This window comes from Haliaeetus albicilla, chromosome 2 (assembly GCF_947461875.1).
Source record: "Haliaeetus albicilla chromosome 2, bHalAlb1.1, whole genome shotgun sequence".
Lineage (NCBI taxonomy): Eukaryota > Metazoa > Chordata > Aves > Accipitriformes > Accipitridae > Haliaeetus > Haliaeetus albicilla.
In genome coordinates, this window is record NC_091484.1 from 63,824,679 (window position 1) to 63,849,301 (window position 24,623).

General features: G+C 45.5%; 1 long non-coding RNA gene across 1 annotated transcript; it reads right to left on the reverse strand.

The window, feature by feature from the left end:
• Nucleotides 1-2,336: 2,336 nt before the first annotated feature.
• LOC138684196 (uncharacterized) lies at nt 2,337-24,623 on the reverse strand. The gene is made up of 3 exons (XR_011323571.1): nt 24,542-24,623; nt 11,392-11,507; nt 2,337-9,473 (listed from the first exon to the last, which is right to left on the reverse strand). It is a non-coding gene; the product is annotated as an uncharacterized lncRNA (long non-coding RNA).

Sequence of the window (24,623 nt, forward strand, 5' to 3'; positions counted from 1 at the left end):
ATATCCCCGGCATTTCGTAGTAGCATGGGTGTCCCACAACCAAAACCAAAAGATGAGACACAGAGGTGTGAGAGACTGAAAGAGTTAATGTCTCAACCACTGAGGTGGGGCAAGTTCTGCTCAAAGACAAACCCTGCACAGCAAGGAGCCAAGGTGAAAAGCCCATCAGCTCAGACACCAGCAACAGGAGGGGGAGGGCGTGCTGGAGGGTCCAGCTCCCTGTTCTGGTACAAAGATCAAACAACGGCCCTGTCTGCAGGGAAGGAGAAGTTACTCCACAAATGACCCCCAAGCCCAAAGGCTCGCAAACTGCTCATTAACCTGACACGTTCGGGTGCCCGCCTGAAGGAGGGGCAAGGATGATAAAAGGACACCAACCGAAGCCCCGGGTGCACAAGCCCACGGGTACTGGACTCCTCGGCTGGCTGGACCAACGCTGGACCCAGGACCGGTGAAATCTTTCTCTCTTCCTTTCTCTCTCTCTGTCTTCTTCTCTCTTTCCTTTTCCACAATCCCTACACCTCATCCGTTTCAAGATATAAACCATTGACCAAGTCTGAGACTAAGAGTAGATCCAGCTGCCCCTGGGTCCTTCTCTGAGGAGGAGTCTAGAAAGCAAGGGGGTCTGCTCTGAACCTCCTGACTCAACGGGAGGGATCTCCTTATTCCCTGAATCGATGTATATGGTTACACGGTTTACAGAAGTAGTCTTATGCCAATTCCTGTTGTGAGAAACCCTGCCACCTACTACCACGCCTCCCCAGTTCTGTTTGCTTCTGTTATGAATAAAATCTTTAACTGATCATTTGGTGTCATTTCACCTTAATTTAGCCTGAGGGAATTTCAAATTAAACACGACTCCCTGGTCTGTCCAGTCTGGGTCGTGACAAGAGGGCAGAGCAAATATGGGAGTTCCAGTCCAAATAGACTTCTTCAACAAAGTCCTGCTTGTATAGACAGCATTTCCTTTCCCCCCTGCCAGCATCTTGCACCTTTCATGGATAAATTCATCCATGGCTTTAAATAAGATGTCCACATCCCAATTTTCTTACAGGTTTATGTCCCAGCTGCGGTTCACATAGCATATTCCAGAGGCAGCTTTAAATTAGCAAGTTACAGCTCCTGTTTGCAGTGGGGTTTCTGGGTATGGAGTTCAACACGGAGCCCATACTCCCCAATACTTAATAGGTTCTCTAGATATTCTTCTGGTTTTAGGTTTGTGGAGTAGGAACCCTTCTGGAATAAAATTCGTCCATCACTGAGCAAAACCAGATTCTAGTGAAGGCTTAAAGGCACTAATTATGGCATAAACACTGTTTAGTAAATTGGGGTACAGGACTCCAGTAGCCATCTCCTTCTTAGGAGACATTCAGCTGCTGGACATCACAGCAGGGTGCAAAGATAAGTCCTTTTAGAAGGCCCTTGCTTCATCTTGGTGAGGTTCAGTATCACCAGGGTTTGTCAGAATTAACACAGAATAGGGCGTCCACAGTCTTGGACATCTCAGTGATAGTTTTCCCAGCCAAATCACATGTAGAATGTGTGTGCAAGACTTGCACAGCCAGGTCCCACTGCGCACCATCCTACAGCCTTGCCCAGATTCCACCTGTCTGACACAGCTGGTTCACCCACTCCACCACTGACAGGCTGCATCAGGAAACAGAAAGGGCTGTGGTGGCAACGCCACAGCCTGGAGTTGTGCTGCCCAGCAGAGACTTCACTCAAAACCAGCAACCACTTTCCGTTGCTTCAGTATAGTTGCACAGGCTCCCATCATGTTGTAAAACATTTCCCTCACGGGATCCAACGTGGGAATGTCCCATGCGTCAGAGAGATCACTATTGGTGTGGCTCATAGCCTAGTGTGTTCATGTTGTTAATACAGCCCAGGACTAAACGACATGCTTCATCCTTGTCCAGTCCCCATGCAGCACCTCAGGATGCAGCAAATTTAATCCTGCCACTGCTCTACCCAGGGAAAACTTTTTTTCCAAAGAGCAGAGCCCTGCTGCTGGTGCTGAGGAGCTGGCCCAAGAGTTGGCCACAGCATTGGGAGCATGTGTGTCACTGGGTAGTGAGGCAAAAGCAGGAGCCATGAGACTTGATTTTTCAAAATCCAGATTAATCTTCAGAGACAGTGGTGAGAAAAAAAATAACAGAGCAGCTTCCAATTGCGTACTAACTGAATACCATATGGAGCCCACAATGTAGTGACTTTGTTTTTTTACTCTAGCTGCTCCTCATTGAACAAGGAAGGTCCTCAGATGTCCATCCAGAGGACTTGTACTTTGATAATCTGCTCTCTTGTGTTCACCCAAATCCCCTTCCCTCTGTTATGAGACCATTGGTCACTACAAAGGATCAAAATTGCCATGTTTAGATACTATTCTCCTTGTGAGAAACTAACATCTGATCAAAGTTTAACAGCGTGAAATACATTTCTTGTTTTTGCAGTAAACCTTCCTGTCCCTTGTTGTCGATCCAAGTTCATGGAGGTTTATTTTCAAAGCAAATCTCTTGTTTTCATTCCACCGGAGAGCTGTTATAAAGCCAACTATTGTTACTGTAGAGTATAACTCTATTTTTTTTAGTCTAACTGCTAGAAGCAAATGGTTTTCATCAGGTAAAAAGTCATTGTATACATGCATTATATAGACAAGTCTTGGACACAACAAGCAGTTAATGGTTTTTAATTAAATAGAGTGAGACAGGACACTCAAGGAGTGACCCAGGGATTACTTGTAGAGGAAGTTTCTCTCATGACTAATAGTGACTACAAATAAGATGGGGTATTACAATAAAATTCTACTGCTGACAAAAATATTAACAGTAAACGACAACAGAGCTTTCATCTGGGACTAGGAGAGCATCTGGAATATATTAAGACTGTAAAATTTCCCTTTAAGTATGGATTGCTAAAGTTAAAGCCAGCCACCCAGAAACCATGGCACTCAGAGTAACTCAATATTTTTTTTCATTAAAAATTACTTAAGGAGATTTACATCTTCCCTTGGTTGACATCGCGATGTTCTGCTTGTCCAGACTTTGAGTCCTGAAAATATGTATGTGATGAGAAGGAATGGGCAAAAAAATGGTCTCGGATATGTCCTGCCTATGTTCATCTGGGAAAACAACCCCAGTTCCAGGCGTCTTTCTGCAATGCAATCAGTCAGATGCTGTTTGCGACCACTCTGTGCAGATACCCACTGCTTATTAATACCATATGTGGAGTTGATGCATTATGTATCTAGAAATGCAATATAAGCACCAGATACTGACAGAGATAAACGGGAGAGAAGTGGGATGTGCTGGGACATCATTCCAGAAAACAGGAAAGTTTGCTTTAAACAAAAGGCAGTGTGCTAAAAGAAGGTTGAGATTGTAGCAAGGTTCCTATTTCCCATCCTCCTTTCTCCCTGTTGCCAGTTCTCGTGACATCTCTCACTGCAGTCTTGTCTTAATTTAGACTGTGAATTCCTGGAGACAGAAATTATCCTGTAATTTGTATATATTGCATGCAGTACAAGAAGTGCTCTTGTCTCGCCTGGATCCTCAAATGGTGTTTGGGAGGCAGCTGCAGCATAAACAGGGGAGCTGGATGTCTCTGCAGCTGAACTCCAGAGCATGCACAGTGCACAATAGGCAATGGTCCTGGGAGGGGACTCAGCCCCCTACTCCTGTAAAGCCGCACCAGCTGGTCTTGAACCGCCAGGGATTAGGAATAAATAGCCATTGTGTACAGCCCCCCATTTTCAGAGTAAAACCTAGGAGATTACATTGGTTTTGACTACACTGGGAGCTCCCAAAAGGCAAGGCAAGGTCTGTAGAACAAACTGAGGGACAAGGGCTGGCCCTGCACTCCTGCTCTCAGTAAACTGGACCGAAACCCGCAAAGCTCCTCAGGGTGGGATTCATCTCACATCCCAAGAGGTCCCAGGTCATGAAGATCCAGGGTAAATGATTCCTCTTCTTCCATTTTTCTTCACTTGCTCTAGTGGGAATGGAAATAGGAAGGACTCGTTGCTCAGCAGTTACCTTCCAGCAGCTAGTGTTGAGTAAGATGAAGCCCATCCACTGTGTTCAGAAATCAGCCCTGCCAAAGAGCTTTCCTCCCCTACATATTCCACCCTGAGGAGCTTCCTGGCTGTTTCTGAAGGACACTTGGCGAGGTGACCATGGCAAAGCTCAGCACATGCAGCACAGAAGGCCTCGCTTCACCATTGGCATAGCAGTGGTAGGTCCTGGTTCCCCTTCAAGCCAAGCACCCCACAGTGAAAGACATGCACAAATATAGAACAGAAAGATGGTCTAGAATAAAAGCCAACTCACTGGGTGGCCTTGGTAAGCATCTGATGTCTCAGTTGAATTTTATGTATTTATTTCTGCTTATGCATATTTTCCTCAGAGTAGGGGAGGCGTTTTACATGTCTTTGCCATAAACCTTCAGCCCAAATCCTAATACTGGGGTAACAACTCCTATTCGCAAATCAAAGAACTGTGTTAGGAAGAAGAGATGAATCTCCTCTCTCCTTCTCTTCCCACCTCCCTCCAGCTCCCATTTCCTCTTTCTTCTGACCATGTATTTGTGTGGCTGAAACATTCAAAAGTAGCTGTAGAAATAAGACCAAGTTTTTCAGAAATTGGCAGGGAGCAACCATTATATCCATTGAGGTCCTTACAGACAGGCAGCACACAGGATCTGAACTCTGATGAGAGAGTAGCTACTTTTTCGGCTTTTAAGAGGGAGTTTTGAAATGCCGGCCTGCAGTGTTAAGAAGGACAAAAACTCTGTACATGTCTCCCAACAGAGAAATCTGAACCTCTTGATCTACCCCACATCTCATGCTATCAAGAAGTTGGTGAACATGATCCAAAAAACAAAACACAGAGAGAAAGTCTGATCCTGGAAATGTTCTGCAAGGAGGGATATACAGGTATATACTGCCCTGAGCACCAATCCTTACCACCTGGCCCCATTTCTTGGCATGGTGGTAAGAGGGTGGCATGTGTGTGTGTAAGAGACAAAGTAGGGGAGCTGGAATAAGGCACTAAAGTCCTCAGATTTTCCTTCCTATCAGTAAGTTGTTGCTGCTAAAGGCAATGAAGGAAACCTGCCAAATACAACATCTAAACCCAACACCCTGAAAAACATAATATTTAGGGAAAGATGTGCATGGGGGCCAGCTTGTGCCAGCTGCCAAGTCTGCAACCACGAGAGGCCTGGGGCACGGGGAGGTCTCCAGGAGAGTGCCTGTTGGTGGCCAGGCCCAAGACAACACCCCTGCTCCTGTACAGGTATGAGACTGTGACCCCCACCGCTGATGGATGGTCCCACAGATGGCGTGGGCAGTTCAGCTTCCCCTTCCTTCAAACCAATCACTCTTTGCCAATGGAAACGGAGATAAATACTGATGACAGCCCCAGGGTGGGATGCATGGGCTTGGCAAGCGGTGGCTCAGACAAGGGCTGAGGTCATCACTCCAGCAGCAGCTCTCAGGGTCTTAGCAGGAGCTCAACATCAACCTGGAGCAAAATAAGGGCTTAAGGAAGTCTTGGACCTGCCAGGGTCTCCTGGAGGTCCATCAAAGAGAAAGAGGGAAGGAGTTGTCCTTCTCCAACATGGCCCTGGTAGGATCGGTGCAATACATTTTCCTTGTCTGCACTTCTAGAGGGTTGTTGGGAGGGATCCACAGCACAACACAAGGGTGGGGAAAACCTTGTAAGTCTTGAGGAGGTGGGATGTGAAATGGACAGAGAATTCCCCATCTTCCTTATCTACATACCTGATGTCTAATTTGGGGCTACAGTGAAGCTCTTTTTCCCCCACACCGGGATGACATTGCCTGGTTCCCCTACCAGGAGATTTTGGCGGAGCAATTGGGTGTGGCTGTTAGCAGGGTCAATCCTGCTCTTTGCTGGTGGCAGTTAGTAGCTCTGTTCCCTGAGGATTCGCGTGCTTATGTCTAATTTGTGCCTAGGGGCTCAAGTGACAAGTAACTAGGCAAAACTTTACTGACTAAATGTCTAATCTGCAGGCAGTTTGGTGATCTTCTGCCCTTAAACTCAATGAAATCCATGGCTTTGGGTCTGCACGATGTCCTCATCAGCTGCTTCTCTCAGCCAGCCTTACTGTCCTTGGTATTAGTCTGCTGAGAAGACTGAGACTTGAGGCCAGGATGTGCAAAACCATTTGGGATGACTAGTGGGGATGTCTTTCAAAAGATGTGAACTTTGGAGCACGCTAAGCACCTGTTTTCTGGAGTCAGGCCTGTTCAGATGTCAAGCAGAGCAGATGCATATATCCAAGGGCTCAGGCTTACTGGCCTCACATTTCATGTGAGCTCTGCAAGGCTCCTGTCCCACAGGACAGGCCCTGAGCTGTGTCACAGCAGCTCCTTTTGGTGAAGGTGGTACTACAGCAGCAACACAGTTCACTGCATCTCAGCAAAAAATTTACCTGCTCATTTTTGATGGCCATCTCAGTCCAAAGAGTCCTAAAACAGCTTTTACTAACTCCACAGCAAGTTCCTCCTAAGAGGTCTCCTGAATTTCTCAGTATCTGAAGGCCTCTTTATCCCATGGGGCTCCTGGAAGGCATTGCAATTGTTTCTGGCCCTGCTTCTCCTTCCAACTTCTATTCTGCATGCGCTTTTGCTTGCTTGCTATTCCTGTGTTCATTTTTATGTTCGTGCCAAGCTTGAGCTGCAGCTCATTGTAACAATATTTCCTCATAAGGCCGTGCTTAATGAGTGAGGAGCTTGTATTTGTTGGTGCTGGGTGGTGGCATGTGAGGCTGCACAAAGGAAAACAAATGTTTGAGATGTTTGCGAAGGTGCTGTCATGAGACAAAACAGGGCACTTGGGCCTGACATTGCTACGGTTACTTGTGCTTGGATGTACCAGAGCCTGTTCAGTCTCTTTAATAACCCTCCCCTGGGAAGTTTCCATCACCTCCCTCCCCTCCTGGCCCTCCTGCCAGCTCTGCTTGCCGCCAGGGCTGTGCTTTTTGGAGACATGATGGGGAGACTCGCCCTCACCTTGGAAAGAGTCTGACCAGCTATTGCCACCTTGCAAAATCGACTTCTTCACCCCTGTTTGTCACACGGGTGACACAGCTGGGAACTCTGGAGCTGCTTGCAGCCACAGCAGGGCTGTGTTCACCCTCCTCTGGGGAAAAGATCCACTCAAAACTCCACAGCTTTTAACATTGCAGAGACTTTTTGTTGGCTCCAAGCAATTAAAATATCCATGCAAATGAGGAGTCAAATACCCTATTTACTCAGTTCAGGGTGAGCTGTAAAGTGGAAAGACTAAGCCCTGTCTCTCAAGGGTCAGGGGGAGTGGAGGCAGAGGACGGGGCAATGAATTGGCCACTGCACTTAATTGAGCTTGCTTGCTCCTTATCTAGCCCGGTTTGGAAGCAGAGCTTAAAACCTGTTTGCTTAGGAGGTTTGTTATAGTTATGGAAGCTAACACTGGAGTTACGCTGAGCAGCAGGGCAGAGGGTAAAACAATATTTTATTCTTAAGTTAAAGCACTTTTGCAAGGGTAAAATAAGTAGTCTGCTCTGGCTGCGACTTGCGTAAGCAAGGGGTGCCGGTGGGGTTGGTCTGTGGCAGCCCGTGCCGGGACTTTCTCCACCTGCGGTGTGGGCACACTGCACCTTCGGGTGATCACATCACCCAGGGCACCGCAGCCCTTGCTCTCCCTGTCCTCTGGGGACCCTGGTGATTGCTCTGGGATAAGGAAAGGAAAGGGCATTATTTTACTGGCCAGCCAATCCTGAGGAAAATGGCTCTGTTAAAGCCCTCAGAATATAAGACCTTCTTTCTCCCCATATGAAATTTACAGGTGTGAAGTTGTGATTCCTGGAAACATGGTGCCTTCTCATACAATAATTGTGAGTATGAGCTGGGTAACAAAACAAAACACTACTCAGGTATTTAGGCAAAGACTTCTTTTGAACTCAGAAACGTTTGCTACTTTTGTGACCAGCTGTGCTCTTCTTCTTTGAAATAAGTGAAAACTGTCCCAGACTTTTAGGTTTAGGGCTTCATATTTCTTAGTTTTGCTGTCTTGTTTTTCCCTTCTAAAACTTCAGTACTAATTCCCCCTGGAAATAAGACATGCAAAGGAAATATGTTTGGGGAAGAATCATACACTGAGCATGGGAAAGTGAGGTCCCAGGAGGTGAAGGGACTTGCCCCAAACCCCGTAGGAAGCTTGTCCCACACTGTAGAAGCAAAGGACCTTTCAAACCCCAATCCTTTGTCTTAGTTGCAATTTTCCTGCAAATATTTGGGATTCGGATTTCAAAGTTCAAGCTGGGTTAATCACAAAGAATGCAGCTCTTCCTGCTCTGTATGCAGGGGTGTAAGGTAACAGCGGCTGCGGTGCCCTCCCAGACACCCCATGCATCTGCACGGGTTTCAAGTAACATCTGGTCTTTAAACTCAATATCACACATACAGATTAATGATTACCTGCCTGCTGTCCTGGCTTCCAATCAGTTCCCCTTTATTGACTTAGCCCAGGCTCAACAATGGTTTATTAATCTTGCCTTTATATATACATAGCAGCCTTATTGTGATTATATACTTCCCCAGTTTTATTAACCAAGGTTGTTATCGTAAAGCACTAAGGACTTACTTTGTTAATTTGGGCTGCTGTTAACAGCCTGCAGACTGGAGCCTAGGTGTGATGATTATGAGAGCCGGGCCAAACTCTGCTGTGGGGGAAGTTTCCTGTAGGGAGAGGTTTGATAACGAGACGCTGTCACGTCCCAGGGATAACACTGGAACAGACCTGGGAGACTGTCAGGACCTGCAAGGATGCCCGTCCCATGGGCTGCCATCAGAAACTGTACAGCCCCCTGCCTCTGGCACCCCGGCACAGCGCCTGGGACTGCAGCCCGCCGGGTCCTGCACCCAGCAGCCTGCGCAGAGCCGGCGTCTGCACCGTGCATCGCCCCAGCGGGCCATGGCCCTGTCCTCGCTGCCTGCTCCGTCCTGCCCGTGTCCCTGTGGAAAGGTGGGCGAGCAGGCAGCTCGGTCAGGGTACGAGGGCAGGGTTTACCTGTGTGGCAGAGCTACCTGCCTGGCTCGAGGTAGCTAACATGTTTGGGAGAGCTGCTCCGGGCCATTCCCGAGAGCTCGTTCCTGGAAACAGATAATTCAAAACATTTGTCTGGAGGATGGTTCGTGGGATAACCACAAGCATTTGTATCACGGGGCAAATATTTGAGGCGCATCCAGATCAGCTATTACCAATGTTACTGTTTTCAGTCATCTTTCAGAGGAGTCCCTGGGGGGTGGCTGCACTGGGAAGCCGGGGGGAGGAGGGCTGGGGCACGAGGTGCACCCCGGGCTGATGGCTCATCCGCTCTTTCCATAGGCAATGCCCACTGTGAGCGCGGTTGCGAGGGCTGGGGTCTGTGCGGCAGATCCTCCAAAGGTTTATTTTTCGGAAGGTAACCTGCATATGAGGAGAAACAAGAGCCCTTTATAAAAAGTAGAAGGAGTCCAACGGCACCTGTAAAAACGAGAACCTTCCACAACACAACAAACAGAAAATTACATTTCCCCTCATTGTGTAGAAGGGGCTGAGCTTCCAGCCAGCTGTGGAGGAAATAAGGATTTTATATTATTTGCAGTGTCAGTGAGGACCAATGTACAAATTTCCTGTCTGGCTCCCTCTGCAGATTAACAAAACTTCGGCAAAGAATATATTTTCATTTCATTTCATTTTTCTGTTTCTGTGGGGAGAAGATGAACCCCAAGCAGAGCGGTCACAGAAGCTGCGACCCAGAAGGTGCCATGGGAAACTGAGCACACAGGAGACCAAAAAAAAGACAAAAATTCCTACGATGCCAGAGCAACAGAGCTCTGCCCCTTACAGCTCTGGGCCCAGACAGAGCAGCAGCTTGCAGGCGCGTGTCACTGTTCGTGATCTCGCAAATAAGCACATGCTATTTACTCACAAGCCCAAAGTTTTTCCAACATGTGCGTTGCCATGCAGAAAGTTACCTCCCCCCAGTGTTTGTTTTACGTTTCAAAGCATTGACATTTAAACTTCAATCATTAAGAAAAATGCCATATTCTGTCTTGGTGCTTGCTTATCCAGTCTGTGTAAGCAGAAAGCACAGCCCATATGTACCAGAGCTTTTTTGGTGTCTCCCTGCTCTCCAGCATGGGGTATTTCAGCCAGCTGTGGGCAGAAACAGACCCCACAAGGCCCTTGACCCTGGGTGACACCTGGTATTCATGCTGCTTTCCCAGCTGCTTCCAGCATCCCATGAATGACAGCGCTGGGCAGGGAGGAAGCAAACACGCACATTCAGTAAACTGGAAGTCAGGTGTATGTAAAATGAAGCAGTCGATAGCCATTAGCAAACTGCTTAGCACAGTGCAGGCTTCCTGAAGCACTGTGATGAACAGTCAGGGGTGCAAGAAGACCCCAGGCAAAGGACCCCAGCATCACGAGCATCACATTCTCTCTGGTTTTCAGACAATGCCACCACAAATAAAACTGATATTACCAGCTCTGTCTTCCTGTCCAAAACTACAGCTTTTGGGTTCCTAATTTAAGGGCAGCTCCTGCCTGCCCTTCCCCTGTGTTTGAGTCATGCTGGCTGCTGGTTCTCCTGTCTTAGTGTCTTGGAGTAAATGGCAGAGCAGTCAGCCGCGCTGTTCCCAGGATGCTTGGAGTCATCAGGGAGCATTTCAGGTAACAGAGGGAAGAATATTTCAGGCTTCTTCACCTGAGAGAAGGGAAGGAACATGGAGGAACCTCTGAATGAAAAGAGCTGGATTTCACCTATTGTGAAGTACTGTATTATAAATTGACCTAACTCAACTGCTCTCACTTCTGTAACCAGACAGATCCTTTCTCCTGCCTCAGCTATGCTGTGTGTTTCCAGGAGTCCTGTCCCTCTGCCGTTGTGTGTTTGTGTATCTATCATCTCCCCTGTGTGACGGGCTTTTCCCTGCACCTCCCGGGGGAGCCCTCAGAAGGGACCCCCAGGGCCACCACTGCATGGAGGTGGTGGGTGACGGCCAGGAGTAGAGGTGACGGGGCCAGGCTGAGGGAGATGCTCCAGGAGGTGTTGGGAAGAGAGTGCACTAGCTAAAAACCAGTCACTAGGAAAGAGACGGGGATCTGTTTTGGGAATGGCTACGAGGTTTGTTGGCTCCAGGGTCTCCCAAGCTGATTAACTTCTGGTGTGGAGCAGGCTCATTTGTTTACCTTCCCCGGAGATGAAAAACAGAGTGAGATTTTGCAGCTCTCAGATTCCCTGAATTTCTTTAAGATTTTGATTAATCATGAGGCATTTTGGCAGTCTCCTCGAATACTCCATAACCCCTGTTTAATCAGTCACCGTCAAAGTACTTACTCTGTCTGGTCTCAACTGGCATGGCTCGACTGCGCAGGGGGACTGGTGGGCCTCAAGGTGCTGGTGGGGCAGACAGCTGGCTCTGCTCAGGGTCCGTGCCGATATCCCCTTGGTTTCTGCGAGGGGAGACCGCATGACAAATGTCCTTACAAGGATGTAGAACGTAGAATAACCTTAATTTGTATTCTGTGCAGTCACAGTTGGCTTGTAGGGCTCAAGGGATAAAAAGATCCAGACTGCATGGACCTGGAGGCCATCACTGTTAAAGCTGGAAAATTATGCTGTCAGTATTACAACTGTGAGAAGTTGTGGAAGTGTTGCCAGACACATTATAAAAGTGGGGATTCACTGTGCCTTTCAGTCCCCCAAGTGTCTCTGCCATGCCAGGTGAATGGACAGTGGGAGACCCCTGAGCTGGCTGTGTCTCCATTAGCAACTTAGTGCAGATCAGGATGGGACTTTTGAAGCAAATGTCTCCATGTGCAGTGCTTTGACTGTGATCACAGAGGAGTTTTGGAGGATGTGAATTGGATCCCTTTCAAACAAACAGGAATGTACTCAACGGCACAGGGGCATTCGGTCCATGGTATCACATACATCTAGTGCAAAGCAAGACCCCCTTGAAAGGCTTAGTGCGTAGGCATGGCCTTCAGCACAAACACTTTCCACTCTACAATTTTGCTCTCTGGGTGATGCTAAATAGAGATAATGTTACACAGTCAGTGCTGAATTGGTCAAAAAGATGGATACTTTTTTCGTGTCCCCTCTGCATGGTGAAGGGCTTGTTTAGTGCAAGAAGGTGCTGGCTGGTACTTCTTGTTAGCAAAACATCTTTCCTGTGTTTTACTGAGATGGCAAAGCTGCTTCACAAAAGTGCACAGAAAGTGCAAAGATGATTTGCAGAGGGATCTTTTTTCTTATACAGAATGGATGCTGTGCTTCATTTTCCCTTCTAAACCTTTCCTTGTCTAAACCAGGAAAATTTAACATTCTTCCTTCCAAAAATATCAGAAGTGTCATCTGGCTCACAAAAGTAACTCTCCTTTTTTTTGCATTCACAGCAAGAAGCTGATGAGCAGGTTCCTTTCTGATGTATGGCTTGAAGACCCTGGGTGACTGGTGTTGTACTTAGATGTTAAACACAGAGTCAAAAGTATATAGTGGATTGCATCATCTTAAGTCTTGAGCATTTCCATCAGAGAATGATATGGACATGGCTGAGAAGAAGCAAAGCTCTTGCTGAGAGATTCAGGAGATACTGACTGTTTATAGACTTCCAGAACAAGCCCATTAAAACAAATATCTCAGTAGAATGAAATATCTTTGGAATCATGTTTCTGAAACAGTAAATGGCAAAGTTTACTGTCATGTATGTTTCAGACAGTGACTTGACTGTTCAGTGCTTTTCCCATACATACCAAAGGCAGTCTGTGCACTGCACAGGTATTTGCAGATATCAACAGATTGAGTTGTTCCTTGCCTGTCTTTTAGGTGGGGACATGGGTTTCCTCTTGACGTGCAGGTGTTTTTTAGTGAGCCACGGATTTTTCCAATAGGTCCATCTTGCATAAGCTTTTGATATACTATCACCTTCAGACACCCACTTTCCTAAAAAGAAGTGCTAACCTTCCTAATAGCCTAATAGTCACTCAAAGATTTACCCCATATGTCATAACATAACTTGAATTTCCTTTGCTATCCTCTATGCATCCCAAGTCTTGGGTGACCATTATGGGTCTTGGTTAATTTCTGTAGTTCCTGCTGCTCATAATGTCTTAGAAACCAGTTTCCCAGAGCAAGGTCTGTGGCGTTGCCATGCAAGAACATTTTCCTGTCATTCTTTTGGGAATTCTCCAGCAAGTTGTGTGTGTAAGAAAGTCTTCTGCTGTTTTACTTCTCTGTTTCTCTTTCAGGCAGAAGGCAGTCGCACTTACACACTAACTGTCATCAGATTTTAGGTGTGCTACAATCATTCTTTCTGCCAGTGATAAACCAGTTTGTCTCTCATTCTTCATTACAACTGAATGACATGAGAATAGTAATGATACAGTCAATGAATGAGCAACTGAGACAGTTGCAAATTTCATGTTAAATGGCATTTAGTTAGTCATAAAAAAGGCCTGATCAGATAACCAAACATTCAGTTAACTGCCATGCAGACAGCTTGCAGTGGGTGTCCTGCGATCCCTTTTCCCCACAATTGCTGAGTAACCAAACAACTAAAGGACCATTTTCTTTTAAGATTTCCTTCATAGAAGTATTAATTAGTTAAAAAAAAATATGGGAACATTAACCTCTAAATGGCACGAAACCATTATCCAAGGGAACACTCACATGCTTTCCTCCATGAAACCCCATGTTTATTCTGCAGCTGTCAGAAGTAGGATAGGCATATGTGATAGGAAAGATGCTGAAGGGATGATCACTCAGCTTTCCAGATAAGACCTGGAGCTGGTCCAGACAGATGTACAGTGAGACTTTTTGTAGCCAAGAGTCATGCAGCTGGCATTGATTTTTCTCGATGAACTCTCAAGCTGCTGGGACAGACTGTCCATACATGAGTTCAACAACTGCAGTGGAAGAAAATATTCCCCTTGTCTTACTTGCTGCTCGTTCAGATTGCAGACCATTCAGCAATTTTCCTGTGTTCATCTTCAGACTAGGGAAACATCAAAACTGTGCTAAGCCAGTGTCACTTAAAAACTCTCAGGAGCCAGTGGAAAATCCTTGATGAGTAACTTGTACGTATGTGAATTTTGGTATTTTGATGCTGCCATCTTCCTTCCTCTGCTGGTACACAGCACAGTAATTGCACTGCTGGGTAAGAGGAAAGGAAGTTGAACCAGTGAGAACAAGAAGTAAGAAATACACTATTCAGTCCTCTCGCAGCTCCTGCTGTACAAATACTGCTGTGTCCTCTGTTTAAAGGTTGATGATACTTTTAAGTATGCAGCAGCCTAAGCTCCCTCATGTGCTGTACTGTTACTTGCTATCTATCTGAAATAGTGAAACGATATGAGGAGGGAGTGATGATCCTCAAGCCTTCAAAGACCGGAAATACCAACTTTAATAGGCCATCGAAAGTTTGGGACTTCCCTGAAACTTACCTTGAACCAGCTTCAGCTCATCAGTCCTCAGTTCCGATTTGTTCTTTGTGGGAACTATCGCAACAAACCAGCACACTGGAGTGGCTCTGCAGTTCTGATCTTGGTTAACACATCCAATAAAGCAACAGAAAATGAGGGGGGTTGTAGTCCTTTTTTAGATTCTTGGAAGGGTTTGGACCATTTTGTTGTGTGCGAAGGCGAAGTTTGCAGTAGAACAACAGATCCATGGTTCCTAGATCTGACCGCTTTGTTAAGAAACTAGAGGTGGGATTCAGCTTATGGATCAGGACACTTGTGCCCACAGGTGATGTAGGTGTCTAAGCCCCATTATGGTCCTTAGTGATCTAGTCAATACACCAGTTGAGTAGAGAGGCATTTCAACTAGATGCCTACATCTGATCACCAAAAGCTCTCCAACTCCTTTGATATATTGACCAGATTGCCACGGACAGTAGGAGGCTCTCAGACACCTTCACCTCTAGAGACCCCTGCTCTTAGGTGTCTGGCTCTGGGGCCTGAATTCCACCTCAGGATTCACAGCCAGATCTTGCTGCCTTCTGTGCGCAGTCACCAAGAGGGCCTGGAGGCTGGAGCACACACACTGGCCACCACATAGCATCTTGAGACATGAACACCCATGTTATAGTCCAGAGCAGCTGTCCATGTGCATGCTGTCACCCCAACAGACTTGTAGTTACAAGCATCAGGTAGGTCATGCCACAGTGCAAGAGCAAGAATAAGAGCTTCAAAATCTGGACCTCAGGTTGTCGATGGTAACAGCAAAATTCCACTGAAAAAACTGGAAACAAGAAATTGTCTTTTAAAATTAATAAAATATGCCACCCACATTAAATAGGCAGCATAATACAGATTTAAATGCATCTGATAGACTAGAACTAGATGGAAAAATCAATTATATGTTCTACAGAACTGAAATGGACACCTGGCTGGAAGTCTTCCAATGGAAAGATTTTTCTTGCAAAATGCTGACTACAGTTAACTGTCTTGAGGATACTTTTGGCCTTCAATAAAAAAAAAAAATCAACTGAAGAAGAAAATGGAAATATAATTTTAATAACATTGAACATTTTTCTATTTTGATATCATAATTCTTTTTCTTTGTATTATAAACTATAACCTCTTCCCAAAAGCTTATTTCAATCAAAGTCTTCATTTTTGTTAGCACAAGATGTTTTAACCATCTTGTATTTTTCACAATTAGGATTCATTTGCAATATTCATTCTGGAATGAAAGAAACTTCAAAGTTGTAAAATGCCCTCTGCAATGAAAAATCTAACTCCTGGATTAGCTGTTACTTTCCTCCACTGAAATAATCTTCACTTACTGGCTTGTTCTTTTATTTATATGAGAACATATTTCAGCTTTTGAAAGCAAAGGGCAGTTGTTGACTAGGACATTCTTCTCACACCTTACAATATGTCTGTACAGGAATGCAAGAAAATTTAACTTTTTTGATATATACCATGTTCCTACAAATAGTTATATGATAAACATGTGTCTAAGTAACTCAGATTTATTAAACTTTGCCAGAAGGTTTGAAAAGCTACATTATATTATTTATTGAATTTATATTTACTTTTTCTTTTATTTGTTCATCCCTAAGACTCAGGCTGAAAATTTCCCCAGTCTATATGGAATCCCTAATGAAGACAAGCAAAAGATTTACATTTTTTAATCGTGTGTCTGGATTTTCTTTGTAATTTACAGGAATAGTAATGAAAAATTACACCCCTGGGACATGCACAGTACTTCTCCGACAGTACATCAACAGGGACTGCATATCTGAGGATAAATAGATGGAGAAAACGACTGCTTGACAGATTGCAGGGGAGGGAAGAAAGAGAAGAAGCCAAGGAGAGCTGGCATTTCCTCAAAGAAGTGATAGTAAGGGCACAAGGACAAACATCCCAATTAGGGCAGTGACTAGCTTGGCTAAAACAGTGGCTTTGGACACTACAGGGAAACAAAAAAGTGGAAACTATATTGTGTGAATTAAGCATAAAGTCTGAAAAAGAGAGTCAAGGCTGAGGCAAGTGAGAGGCAAGAGCAGACCAGGAACATCTCAAAAGGGGGCATGACCATGGTGGCTTTGCAAGTGGTAGTGGCCTACAGTGTTTGGGACACTGAGTTCATACAGAGAAGTAGCATCTTTATCAGACAACCTGAGATGGCTGACAAAATGTATGACCTGTTAGACATGCATGTCCTTCCTGAGGAGACAACAAAGATCACAGCACACATCAAGTAGTAGCTACTAAGAGACACCTAGAGGAGGAGGAAGCCATTTGATAAATACACTCATAGAAAGAAAAAGGTCAAGGAACGCCCTGCTTCACAGCTCAACAAGGTTACAACTGTTGGCAAAAGACTTAAATTTATTGTATATTTTTTATCAGTCTTCAGTGCAACCAGCTAACCAGCATGATTCTTATTAGTGAAAAAAAGGCTAGACTTTGGCCTTTAGTAGTTAATTTTAGTCCTCTGGATTTTTTTTAATCAATAGCAAGGAAATAAATAGCACTCAGCATGGATTCGTCAAGAACAAATTCATGAAATAAAGTGAATCTCATCCTGTGGTGGGGTAGCGGGCCTTGTGGGCAGGGGCAAAGGGCTTGACTTTAGCCAGGCCCTGAATGCTGCATCTTGCCATTTTCATAAGCAAGGCATGGAAATGTGGTGTTGATAGGGGGAGTGGACATCTTTGAGAGCAGGCTAGACAAATAGCAGCAGGGAATGGCAAAACTTTTGGAGAACTGGGAAGGGCTAAGGGATCGTTGGGGTACCTTCCCCTCCATTTTTCTATGTTTCTGTGACTTTGTATGCACATAAATAATTATTATTATTACCTGGTTGTGCATTCTGCTCTTGTCCTGCCCTGAATCCCATGCTGGTTTTCCTTGTCTGATTGACACTGAGTTCTCCATAGTGCCTGTTGAATTATATTACAAGTGTTTCTTAGTTCCAAGTGGCATCAAGATCTGACAGCCTCTTTTTTCTTTAAAGTCATTACATGTGATGGCACAAGGGAGAGAAAGGGAATTGTTATTTACCCCCACTTTGCAGACAAGAGAAGCCAGGCTCCACAGAATCCATAGCAAAGCTGGTAGCTGAACCCAAATCTCCTGGATCCCCACAGTGTCTTATGTGCACGACTACTCTATTAATCCTGAGGGCAGGACAAGCTGTCATGAACCAGTGACAAGCCTCTCGTCAGCAATTGCCTTCTTCTCTCTTTCCCAAGATAAGTGAATACAGGAGTGATCAGGCTGATTCTAAATTGTGAAAGCCCAGGAAATACTCCAGGGGCTCGAACAGCCCAACGAATCCAAAGTTTAGATCTCGGCATTGCAAACTAATGAGCCTTTCAAAGCTCCCCTCAGGTTGTCTGGAGCCACTCCCCAGCCACAGATTTAATTCTTTCTATACACTCTGAAAAATGTAGTCTATTTAATATTCTACCCACAACTTGGCTTAAGGCTACTTGAAGCTATTGTTTGGGGGGGGGAGGGGGTGTCTGGTCAGTTAATTATACCTACAATTGGCAAAATACCATTTCTGATGTAAAGCTACATGTGATGTGTCCCCAAGCCAAATCACATATGATCTTAGGCTGGAAAGCTAGCAGCTAGCAGCCAAATGCAGCAAAAACTGAGCTCTGGAGGTATCCCCTGAGCACGTGTAGGCAGCAGCCAAGACGAAATGAGAAGATGCCAGAAGGGCAGTTTTTATGGCAATCCTTTACTCAGGCAAAACTCTCGCTGGTTTTAGGGAAGTGAAGGCTTTAGAGCTTGGATTTGCAGTGCTTATAGGCAGATGACTGTGAATCCAGAAGCCTCCCTGAGGAAAGACCCCCCTCTGTGCTACCTATTTACGATGGAGATGCTAATACTAGGCTGCGCTGCTTCTCACCCCACCGCATGATGCATGGCCGCCCGCCCCAGGTGCAGGTGAGTCCCCTGGGGTGACCAGGACGGCCAGCAGCATTGGCACCTCTGATAGCCCAGCGCTGCCCGCGTAAAGCCACGCAGGAGCTTGGAAGAAGCTCCCCTAGCTGCCTGCACATACACAGTGTGTAACATGAGGCAAAACAGTTCCAAGAGAGCTTCTCTCATGACAGCAGCAGGGGCAGAGTTGTATGTCTGCAGGTCTTGCTTCCAGCAGCAGCTGGAGGTGTGTTGGCTGGTGGTGTTAGCTCCAGGGTCCAGCAGCACGGAGCCGAGCCCTCTGCACGCCTCCTCCTCACACGCTGCATCACCAGCCCCAATGGTTTGGAGAGGTGAGAGGTCCTCAGGGCAGACACCCAGGCACAGGGAGACCCAGCTCACACAGGAGAGCTCTCCCTGCAGGCAGCCGGGATCTGCTTGCAAGGGCTTCGTTCCTCTGCAAATTCAAATTAAAATGTAAACAAGGCTCCCAAAGGCAGTGCAGAGCCTTCATCTCCTGCTGTTCATGAACCCCACATGTACAGCAGCCCAAGGTGACAGGGAATTTTCACTCAGCACTCCCCTGTGGTGCCACAGAGATGGACCAAGTGAAGGCCACCAGCTTTGCAGGTCCTTGGTAGTCATGCTTCACTGTGGTTGGGCGGACCAGAGGACAGGAAAAGGGCATGGACTCAGAGCTGGCCACAAGGTAAAGGGCAGGCCAACTCCAAGAATTCCCTCTGAATTCATGCATTTTCCTGGGAAACCACCAGATTTGGCCACCAAGGCCTTTCCCATGGGAGAGAGAGAGAGACGAACAGCCGTGTCTCTCCTCCCAAGTGACAACCAGCCAGCAAAACCCACACGGATGCTTGAGAACCTTTCTCTTGCAGCCCACACTGGGAGGGACAATTCAGGCCTAAGCAGTTATGAGTTTTAGTGAACGCAATAAGAAACCAGAACTGAATAAAAACTAACCAGAATGGAATAAAAAATATTTGCATTTTGCAAAGTCTGAGGTGAATGGTTTTTTACGTTTTTTACAATTTGTGGAATGTTTTCAAAATATTTCAACTTTCTGGTAGTTTAGCTTTGAGTTTCTTACTTGCTGCCAAATACAATAAACTAAGTGGTGGCCACAGGGTAGCACTTTTCCTTATTTTTTCACTTTTCCCTTTGTTACACTAAGCTTTCAAGACATCATAAAAATGTGGAAGTTTTGAAAATTTAGAGAGTGGCAGAAGGAAAATGAAAAGAAAAGTGACGAGTGGGGAGAAGAACAGGGGTTGTTCAAGAGAAAAAGATCAACAGGTTCTGATCTGGCAAATGGGCCTTTTCTCAGAAATCTGAACAGACTGAATGGAAATTGCAGGGCCACCCTCACTCAGTTTGTGTAGCCTCTGACTCCACTGGCAGATCCACTGTACAGAGGCTTGAAATGATTTTGTGCCACAATGTTTGTGCCTTAATTACAAGTGCATTTCATGCCATACATCGAAGAAGTCTGAGGCAACTTAATTTGGCCAATTAGTCTGAGATTGGGGCCAGTGAAGTCACTTATATAAACATTTCAGAGCCAGTGCAACCTGTTTCCTACTTTGCACAAATAAACCCCTCTTTTCCATAAAATGTTGAACACAGAGAGAAAAATTGGCTAGAACAAGTCCCTTGGTAGAAAGGCTGCTTTCTACAGCTACTCAAAAGAAGGTGTTTTACAAGCAAAACTGTAAAGTCGTATAAAACAACGCCCCAGCCCCAACAACAAAACAGGGTGCACTGGCTTGCTGCTTGTGCAATGGCAAATTGACGTGGAAGGGAAGCCCAGAGATGGCTGGATCAGCAGCAGCCAGCACGGTGGCAGTGCTGTTCTAGGTGGTCCCTGGTGGGTTTGGGGACCGAGGCTGGGCAGGCACCGCTGGAGGGCTCACGGGGGACCGGACAGCCCTGCAGTGCAAAGCTGCTTTCCCCATTTCACAGCTGTGACTGGGCTCGGGCTCAGGCTCAGGTCCAGCTGCATACTTCAGTAGTAAAGTTGCAAATATAACATAGAAATGCAGAATTTTTAAAAAATATTTTATCTTTTCCTGCCTGCTTTAAAAAATTATGCAACAGAATGTTTTGTTTGTAGAAAATAATAGAAACTTGACCACTGCTTTATATTAAAACTTGTCACTCTTGCATGATGCAGGATGGAGTTCACCATGATGCAGCAAACAGCAAGGGGAGAGGAAGAGGAAAGACATGACGAAGGGGTCGGCATGTTTGAGCATTTACTTCTCACCGAATTAATCTGGAGCAGCAGTGTTGCTGGGAAATAAAATAATGTAAGAATTTACACGGCAACATCTGTTTCAGTGTCAGAATTCATTAGTGAGGAAAAGGGGAACACAGGTACACCAGGGGGATTTGCAAAATCTGAGATTACAAGCAAATGTGTCATTCAATGTCCGTTTTTTTCTGTTTCTTGCAACTTTGCTCAACAGATCAAAAGAATTTGAGTGCAGCTAAAGAGTGTATGCGAGGCTTAACAGTATTATGGTACTCATTATCCTTCATGCAATCCTCTTTAATGATTTGTTCTGTGGCCATATACAGGATCACAAATGCAATAAAAGTGGGAAATGTTGAGTTAAAGCAAGGGTCTGGCATGGTGATGTCATCTATACAATAAACAAATGTCAATGCAGAGCTATAAATAATCTTTTTATCGTAATCTTGAATTGATCCGGTACCAGATGTATACACACTTCATGAAAATTCCTTAGCTTTGAAGAAAGAGGACAATAACCTGTAATATAAAGTTGGATATATTTATATGTATGTTTCTCATGGGTAATACATGTTACAGGCAAGAGGGCACAGGGCCCTTGTCTTTCCTGCAAACAACACCTATACCTCTGTGCCAAGCATGACACGCTCCTGTGAGCATGGAGGCTAAAAGAATCACTCTGGGCTGGTAAAGATCTCCCCAATGACAGGTAGGTCCTTAGAGGCACAGAAAAATCTTTATAAAGAATGTTCCATTTACTGTATGAGAGAGATCTGTTCTAGTTTACACAGGGAAACTCCCAGGTTCAAAATGCTAACTATACCCCAGCACACCTGAGCTTTCCCTCTGTACGACACAAAGAGTGAAGTATGTTGTTGTGAAAAATCACATAAACATACATCCACACTGAAATAGCAATCTCGGGCAGCTAAATCTGTCCTTTTGTTCCGGGCCTCTTTTTAATTCTGTTTCTACGAGATATTTTTGTCCAACAGAAGCTTTTACATTATAACAATTGCATTTAAAAAGAAAAAAAATCCCATTGCATCAGCCGAGCAGTGTCTTGGGGCTGGCTCAAGCCAATGACAATCCTTCCATTGACGTCATTAAGCTTTTATTCAGGCTCTTAATCTGCAATCAATCAACCTTAATATTATTCCTCGCAGAACTCCTTGCCTTCTTTTGGTGATAGAAAAAAAACAAGACCAAATGCTTGTCCCAGCTACCAGTGCTGGCAAAATTGCGTGCGTCATGATTACATTTTCAGTGACCCTCAGTCAGGAGTTATCCTGAAATGCACTGTTTTGCCTTTTTTCCCTCATGTACATTCTTCTAGCTTCATGTTTTGGCTTTCATGCTACACTGGACTGTCCCTGCTGATCTAAGCTGGGGAGCCCAATCCTGTGGTATCTCAACTGCTGCTGGGGACAGGCAGCCTGAGCCATGGGCTGGCCCCAGGGGCATGCAGTGCTTCCCAGAAGCAGGCTCTGGGATGTTAAATCCTGTGGTAGCATGAGATATTTACTAATGGTGCTGAGAAGCTACATGAGATTGTCAGGAAAAAAAGACATATAAACCCTAATCTTCCTTGGCCTCTCCCAGCGCTGCGTTCAGTACATGTCATTAACCATTCCATCTCCGATGGCTATACCCACAGCTGCATTTTCTCATGGGGTAGTGACTCTGCACAGGCTGCCATGACAAGGAGCATCTGTCTAGGGGCTCTGATGATAGGGACTTTATCTCTTGTTATGTTCTGGTGGTCCTTCTGGTATAACTTCATCATATGTCTTCTGTTAAAGGAAAGGGAATGGGTGCTCGGCTCTACCCCCATGGGGGTGGTTGCACAGGGTTGTCTATAGACAGCCCAATAAATGTCTTCCCCCCCACCCCACCCAGGACTATGATAAGGCTGTAACTGAGGTGAAGCTAGTTTCCTTATTGTGCAGCAGAAAAGAACAGGCAAAAAGGAGGAACCAAAACATAGGGCATTATCAGAGGTGTCTGAAGCGTAACCTGGATACACTGGACATTGAGAGGTGACCTGGAAGAGGAGTGACAGAAGGGAAGGCTGCACACCAGAAATAAGTTCAAACACAGGCAGCATGGAAACATGCACAACGACTGCAGAGGTGCCAGAGAGTGCAAGGTCACAGGTGGGAAAGGTGGCCTGCCGCTTCCTATTGCAACTACATTCACTTACAATTGGAAAAATGATTCAGCAAAGCCTTGGCTGTACTAGCTTCAGTGCTTAGGTGTCCCTGAAAGAATAAAAATTAACCAGCAACCCCATGAGCTCAGAGAACGGGGAGAAAGGTTTTAACCTTAGACTTTAAAGCTCAGGGCATTCAGGATTGCTCTTGGGGCTTGGGACAGCAGAGCTACAGGTATCCACTTGTACCTGAAGGTGTCAGAGTCTTTCCTCAGTGGCTAAGCTGGAGGCCAAAGGGGAAGATTTAGAGCAATACAGAGCACCCAGATCCAGACTTCAGGTGCAGAGAGTGTCCACATATCTAAAGTAGACCAGTAGCAGAGCAGGCACCACTTCCAGGTCTCTCAAGCCTTGGTCCCACAACTTATTCATGCTGACTGCCTCATTCAAGCCATGGATTGAGGGGTGAACTGTGCAGATTTGGGACAGGAAAGGAAACTGTCGTGGGACAGAGAGATGCAGGGCTCTGGGCTGGTCTGCCCTGCTAGCAGATGGCAGCCGTCTCTCAAACCAGTGAGCAAACACTGCCCAGCACTGGTTTTGTGGTCTTGAGATGTGGGAGTGCCCCAAGGGCTGAACAGGGGGTCAGGGAGAAAGGAGAATAGCAGCTATGCTCAGAAGCGTGCTTAAACTGCTGATACATCTGGGTGAGGGTAAAGATGGTCTGGGCTTTCTCACAGGAGGCTTTTTTTTCCTAGGCAGTGAGTCTGTCCAGCCCTTCACCAGAAAGAAGTGCTGCAGGCACTCAGAAGTAAACAACTGGTTCTTTCTGTTTGGTAAAGAACCTTGCTGTATGAGGAGTAGCTTCATTACAAGGTTAAAGATTACATACTTGTAACCTAAGACTTAATTTGTGATGAAGCCATAAATTAAATTATTGTCATCTCTCATCCTTTATCATTTCTGGGAAGATATAAGCAGATACACGTCACAGCTAGAAAATGAGGAGTAATTGATGGAGCAGCCAGAGGGCTTTGTTGTAGCCACATTCATTTTGTGCTTGTGAATTACGCCAACAACAGCAAATATATTTACACACATTAGTAGCACATTCAGGATAATCTCTGGGTGTGTAAAGTACGTGCAGGTACTCTGATACTATATATTCTGCAGTGATATGCTGTATCAACAACACACATCTCTGTTTCTGAATTACTGCTGAATATTCCAGGTGCTCTATAAGACTGAAGGCACTATAAATCACAGGAGAGCAATAATTTTAGCCTTTCACAATGAGAAAGCTTGTTCTGGAAAACCTTTCCCTCTCGAAGGCCCCCTCTTGACTTTGGGTGGTTTGGGCTTGCAGGTCTCCCTGCTTTTCTAGGCTAGAATTTACAGATAGAAACTAGAAAACAGATCTATGTCTTCGATATTTACCACAGGTGTGTACATAATATAACACTAAGGTAATAGTGCCTGGCCTGGAGGGGTGAGACCTTTCCTTATGTGACTTATAGCCACAGGAAATTAAAAAGTTTAAGCTGAGGAGGAACAAAATATGTTATGTGCAAAATTGTTTCTTGCTCAGTATTGCCAGTCCCTGGCCTCGGGGGACCTGCTAACAGCCTGGCTGCTGTCATGAGGGTCCTGCCATTTCGGGTGTCCTTGGAGACTTACCATCTGGACACGCAAGAAATGCAAATGTCACTTCACAAGACAATTTTCTTGCCCTCAGCATTGCAGGAAGAAAAAACCCTGG